At 39.5% G+C, this 6,000-nt stretch overlaps 1 pseudogene; it reads right to left on the bottom strand.

Annotated features, from left to right (window-relative positions):
• Nucleotides 1-233: 233 nt before the first annotated feature.
• The window catches only part of LOC139461069 (receptor-type tyrosine-protein phosphatase alpha-like), a 31,689-nt pseudogene continuing 25,922 nt past the window's right edge, over nt 234-6,000 (bottom strand).

The following is a 6,000-nucleotide window of genomic DNA, read 5'->3' as shown; positions in this document are numbered from 1 at the left end:
TTTATGTATTTTAACAACAACCCAGGGAGTTTAAACCACATAGACTTGCTCAACAATATAACCCCAATATGGCAGGATAAAGCCAACCGATAAAAGAACGATATCCGTTAGGGTCATATGCGGATAAGGATGCAAATAGCAAAGGTAAAGTAGGGACTACCTTCAGTGTTTATAAACATACATGGCGTTGCCCTTGCCAATCGGTGATCGAATCAGAAGTAACCATCGGGAATCTGGATAAACTACAGGGATAATTGCTATCATTGTCAAAAGAACAGTCTGATATACTGAAAATCAGTGTCTAACTGTGGCATAGCTTAGGCATTTTATAAGTTTGGGCAACTTTGGAGATATAAATTTCGAAACAACTTTGCGAGGGCCCTAGGCCTGGCCAAGCGGGATCAGTAGCCATATCTGTGCTTGTAGACTTCTGTGGCTTGAAACCTTTTCCACAAATTAAAATAGTTGGATTTGGCCGAAATATGTTTGAATTGTTACCTTGTTTCGTTTTGTCGCTGTGTGTACATCTGACTGTACTTCTTAACGTTATGCGCGACATGGGTAGAATGTTTGAAGCCCATTTCTGGTGTCCCCCACCGTGATATTGCTGGAATATTGCTTAAAGCGGCGTCAAACCATACTCACTCACTCACTTATGACAGGACAGGCCGACTGTCAACAACGTCTGAACGTGATCGTGACGTCTTATAGACTAGGGATAGTGTAGCTTCCCTTTGACAAAGGGCAGTTACTCCAGCGGACAAACCGAAGAAATGCCGCGAAAGGCAAGTAAAAACAATTGATGTTTTGCGTACATGTTGCTTCGCCACTGTATAAGAAACAGATTTCAGTCGGAAATATATTGGCTACTGTCATTGTCCGACTGACACATAATTTTCCCTGTGACGTAATAAATATTAATGCCCGCATTCTAGGAACACTCGCAAAGTTTCGGTAATGTTTGTGGGAGATGGAAAGCTATTTTCAAGCACAGAATTAAACAATTACATTTTATGATAAAGAGATTATCACGCTTGTGTGTTTTGGGATGGTAACTAACGTGTATTAGGAATAAACACTATGTATTTAGCTCGCCAAGCCTCTCTAAATACAATGTTTATTCCTAATGCAGGATATTTGTCATCCCCAAACATACTCGCGTGATAACCTCTATATATACTTATCGATGGCCTCTGTGGTCCGGTGGTAGAGAGTGGAGGGTCCGGGGTTCGATCCCTGGCCGCTTCGTACCCAAAAGACATTAACAGATGGTACTTATTGTTACCCTGCCTGCGCTCGGCATTAGGGGATAAAACAAGGACTGATTGGCTTGTATATTGTGACTGGGTCGGGTATTTATATGTAACTATGGATTGGTATTTAAGGTGGCTAGCACTAATAAAATCGGCCTTAGTCCGGACTAGTACAAGCAGTCACATACACATGCACCCCATTTCAAGTAACCTGTAATACCTATCCGAACCGAAACTGACATGTGCGTTTAGGATGCAGTGTGTTCCATTATAAAATGTCTGTGATGTGACTTTTTGAATGACATATATGTGTATGACGTTTCTGTATGATTTATTTTGTCCCTGCCATATAGCTTTACATGACACCCCGTGGTTTACAACGAGGCTGTGTCTTATTTCATTCAAAAGTTACAATATTCTATTTTATTACCCGTCATGTATAGACCCATGCAACATCGGCAAAGTTGATTGTATGTCATATTGCCCTTCTCTCTTGGATCATTGCTTGTGACTATTGTCATGGATTTTCCTGGTTCAGATTTTGTCATATACAGGGTCTAATAATATATCTTGAATATTGCTCTGCGGCGTAAAAATAACATTAATTCACTTCACTGTAATTGGGTTATCAGGAGGTACTTCACCCATCGGAAATACGCCCTTGTCTGTCTGAAGGTGCATGGTGAATATATATATTTTAACAGTTGCACAGCTGAGAACACACGGAGTACTGTAATTATGTCAATAGAACAAATATAACGTGATAAGAAACTGACTTAATAGCCTCCCACCGATATGGTTAAGATCCATGTCGACCCACCCGTGTTACAGGTTGGCGTAGACACTGGAAGCCCTGTGGTATTCTTTCACCATGTCGTAACAGAACTTGTACTGATCCTAAAACAACAGAATATAACAACTAGAGATAATACATGTTGGCGTCTGCTCATCCAGAAGTGATGGGGAACTGAACAGATAACGTATATATGAACCTTAATTATTTTAAAACGGTACGCAACACTGACGCTATTCTATTCAACGTCTTTCTATCCGAAATATGGCAATTTTTATGGAATGAAATAATAGCTCTGAAATAAAGTAATGTTAGCAGCGAGCTGATGTCATGCGGTTCATGTACATACTTAAAGATTTATTCACCGCAGCTTAAATACACAGGCTGTGATTATGACTACAGGCAAAAATAGGGTACTGCAGTCTCACACTGTAGTTCAAATCAATTTGGTCCTGTGGTTTAATGACGAAATATGTAAAAGGATTTTTTTTAATAATAAGTTTTTCAATGCAATATAAAATAACAAGATAATAGGTTTCGTCAGCAAATCAGTATATAACTATGACCTCTGCATACTGTTTTTGTGAGGTCACAATGAGCATTGGATGTGGTGCTGTGGTGAAGAAGTATTTAGTACTCACATACGACTGGATAAACTGGGGTCTGATACACTGAAGTTCCCGGATGGTCAGGTAGATGTCCACTTCTTTGTCCAGTCTGAGTCTGCTGATGATGTTGAGGACGTTGCAGAACACCCCACACAGTCGGGCACCGTCACTGTAACGAGACCAGGGGCATAGGATTGAACAAAGAGTGTCGTTTTTTTGTCTTGAACTAACCTTACAAATGCTGTGGTCTATTCATGTTCTTTAGAACAGAATCTGTACTCACGGACAATACACAAGCGTCTTGTGGTCTTCGGAAGTAGCCTTAGTGTCGATCTCATTCACGAACTCCAGCATAGCTTCCGTGCTCCCAGGGATGCGGGATTTCATCTTGTACACTGTGATCAGGCGACTTGAATCGATCTGGAAACCATACACATTACAGGGAACTTGATATTGATGTAAGTAGCATTCTTCAGTCTTTACGTCCGATCAAAAGTTTGATATAATATGCACGATGTAAAGTGATAGATTGTAGTACATGAATACTCCTATCCTAACAAAGAACCTTAATGGAGATTGGGTAGCAATGCTCTATGAACTGACAGATTGGTGTCACTCCTATTGGGCGTGGTGTGATCCAATCTCATTATAACCAGATCTTCATTATCGCTTCCGCTAAACAAGGATCTGTTGACATCTCATTAAGGGTCACGTCAGAAAGACCTTTTATCTGACAAATCAGAGCGTCGCCGACAAGATCATGTAAAAGACTGTTGGACTGCGATTTCTGATCATGCACGCTCCATAGATTTAACACTGGGTATTCCAAACGACAGTTACGGGTTTTACTACTGAATCCAGACAATCTAGGTCATCTACTAGCCATTCCAGAATGTTCATTTGTTCCGTTTTCAAATTTTTAATCGAGAATTTGTCAAAACAAGTTTCAAAGCATAGCCGCCAGTTTGAAACTAAAGCTGCAAAGCATGAGAAAGCTCCCTTTCAGATTGGCTAATGTCGTCTCTTGTAAGTCATTCCATTGGTCAGTCAAAATTCGCGAAAGGTTGGTCTGATGTGACCCGTTACTTCCGCAGAAGTGAAAACTAAGATCTGATTGAATGAGACTGGACCAACACACCAAGCAGCAAATTCTGATTTAAGTGAGATTGTGCGTCGGTCATGTTTTCAGTCAGGGGTTTGTCTAAGACAGACTCGATTATCTACAGTACACCCTGACATAGCTAGAATGTTGTTAACTACATTCACTCACAGACTTCCTGATACATAAATGATATGAACTGATATGATGCAATCATGTCATCTTAAATATTATGTGCTTTCATATGGCACAATATGATTTGTCGACTGGTGAATGAGGTCTCACCTCTTCATTCAGTGTTACTGTTATCTGAACGATGGTAAAGATGTCTCTTGTAGTGTCCTCTGTGCTGTGTGTGACTCGGATAGGTCCCATCTCCAACACTTGATCCTTCATGGGATACAGTCTCTGAAAGGTTAACTATGAGATGAATACGAAAATATACACATCTGAGATTACCATTAATTCATATAAGACATATATGTAGTTCACAATGATCACCTGCAATCTCGTCACCACTGAAAACCACATATCTAAACAGAAGATGCTATAAGAAACCACAGTATTTATTTAATTCATTAATCACAACTAAAATTGTGTATGAAGCACGTGTTGATAGCATTACAAGTCCCATATTTGAATTTTGAAAGAACTGCAAAATAGTATAGGCTACGTTTGTTTACTTCAAATAAACATATTCTGAATAAGGGACAAAAACAGGGAGCGTTGGATGGTACATTAATCAAAAATGATCTGAAGTGTTCGCAAATTATTGACCGCGCATTTTATTAGGCTTTCTGCAAGGGTGTTGTTAGGCTCTCATGCCATTTGCAGCAGTGTCTGTTGACAACTTCTTCTGCAGTGTAGTGTGACGAGCTGATGCCCATGTTTGATGTCACAACTGAACACTATGTTTACAAAAGCAGAGTAAATCCTTGTGTGCGATACCAACCTTATCGTCTTCGAGACAGACAATGGTGAAACAGTCGTGATCGTACACCAGTCTCCAAAAGTCAACAACAGTCGGTGTCACTGGTGTCTGGGTTGCTATTATACCTTGGGCACGTGTGGTAGTCTGGAGTCAAAACAAATCAAACAATGATCATCGTTATCATGCATGAAACAAACAGTGGCAAATGATTTCTACATTAATATGAATACTGAAACAGATCCCTGCAGATAAACACTATTACCATGTGATATTTCATGATTTCTACTGATGCAAAGAAGACAGCAGTCAACTTACTGGAAGCACTACTGCGTTGATGTAATCATTATGGCCTGGCACGGGAGTGGAAAGATAGGGTCGAACATTGTTCGCTGAAAGAATAAGGACATTTGTTATTTCATAAAGAAGATAAGGTAAGTAATCTTGGGGGTTCCCTAAACTAAACACTGATAGTGTGGTAGTATATATCAGACTATCTAAACAAAGATTACGACGCAAGAACGAACATAAATACTCATGGCTCTCTCGTTAATATGGAGACGTCTTAGTCAGTTTAATCTTGCTCCTTGTCTTTGTGAGTTAGTCTAACCTAAAATGGAATAATGTTATATTCATCTGACGCAGTCACAAAGATTAGGCAGTGTGTATTTTGTGTCAGAAATTGGAATTGCATATCTTTGTTTGTTATTTCTAAACATTTTAAATCTAGTATGACGATTGCACGTACAATCTTGTGGATTCAAATTTTGAACAAGGTGCGTGTTATTTACAAATAATATCAACTATTAATACCTAATGTCGGTGGATGGAATGCCCGCTCACCGACACAAGTTCCAATTCGTCCTTATGACAAAATGTTAACATTGACTCGTTGACTCATAAAATGTCAACACGTAGAAGTATTTTTATCTTGACTTCACCTGGTACAATGTCCTGATTCCTGTTTTTGCTTCTGTTCTCTGGGAGTTGAGCTGCAGACACTGCATCATCATCTACGTCCTGCTGCATCGCTTTGAGTGACTGCGGAAACAAGCAATGTACGGTGTGGAGTGTTCTTTAAAGCTCACACATCTTTGTCACAAATTGATATGAGAGAAAAACATATATAGACAGTATACGTGTGATCCACGTGTAATTATGTTGCTAGTCTCTGTGTAGATGTGAAGTGTGATATATAACCATGTCTGACATAAGTGTTTGGTACTAGCATCTGTACCGAAACGTCACATAAATAATTGAAAGCTTAAATCCTCCAGTCATTTCCGTCATCACATTCAAGCTGTTTAGATTATGTACGC

The sequence above is a fragment of the Haliotis cracherodii genome, unplaced genomic scaffold (genome assembly GCF_022045235.1).
Source record: "Haliotis cracherodii isolate W230 unplaced genomic scaffold, xgHalCrac1.p SCAF_14, whole genome shotgun sequence".
Lineage (NCBI taxonomy): Eukaryota > Metazoa > Mollusca > Gastropoda > Lepetellida > Haliotidae > Haliotis > Haliotis cracherodii.
The sequence above is the reverse complement of the archived record's forward strand: the minus strand, read 5'-3'. Positions and strand labels throughout refer to the sequence as shown.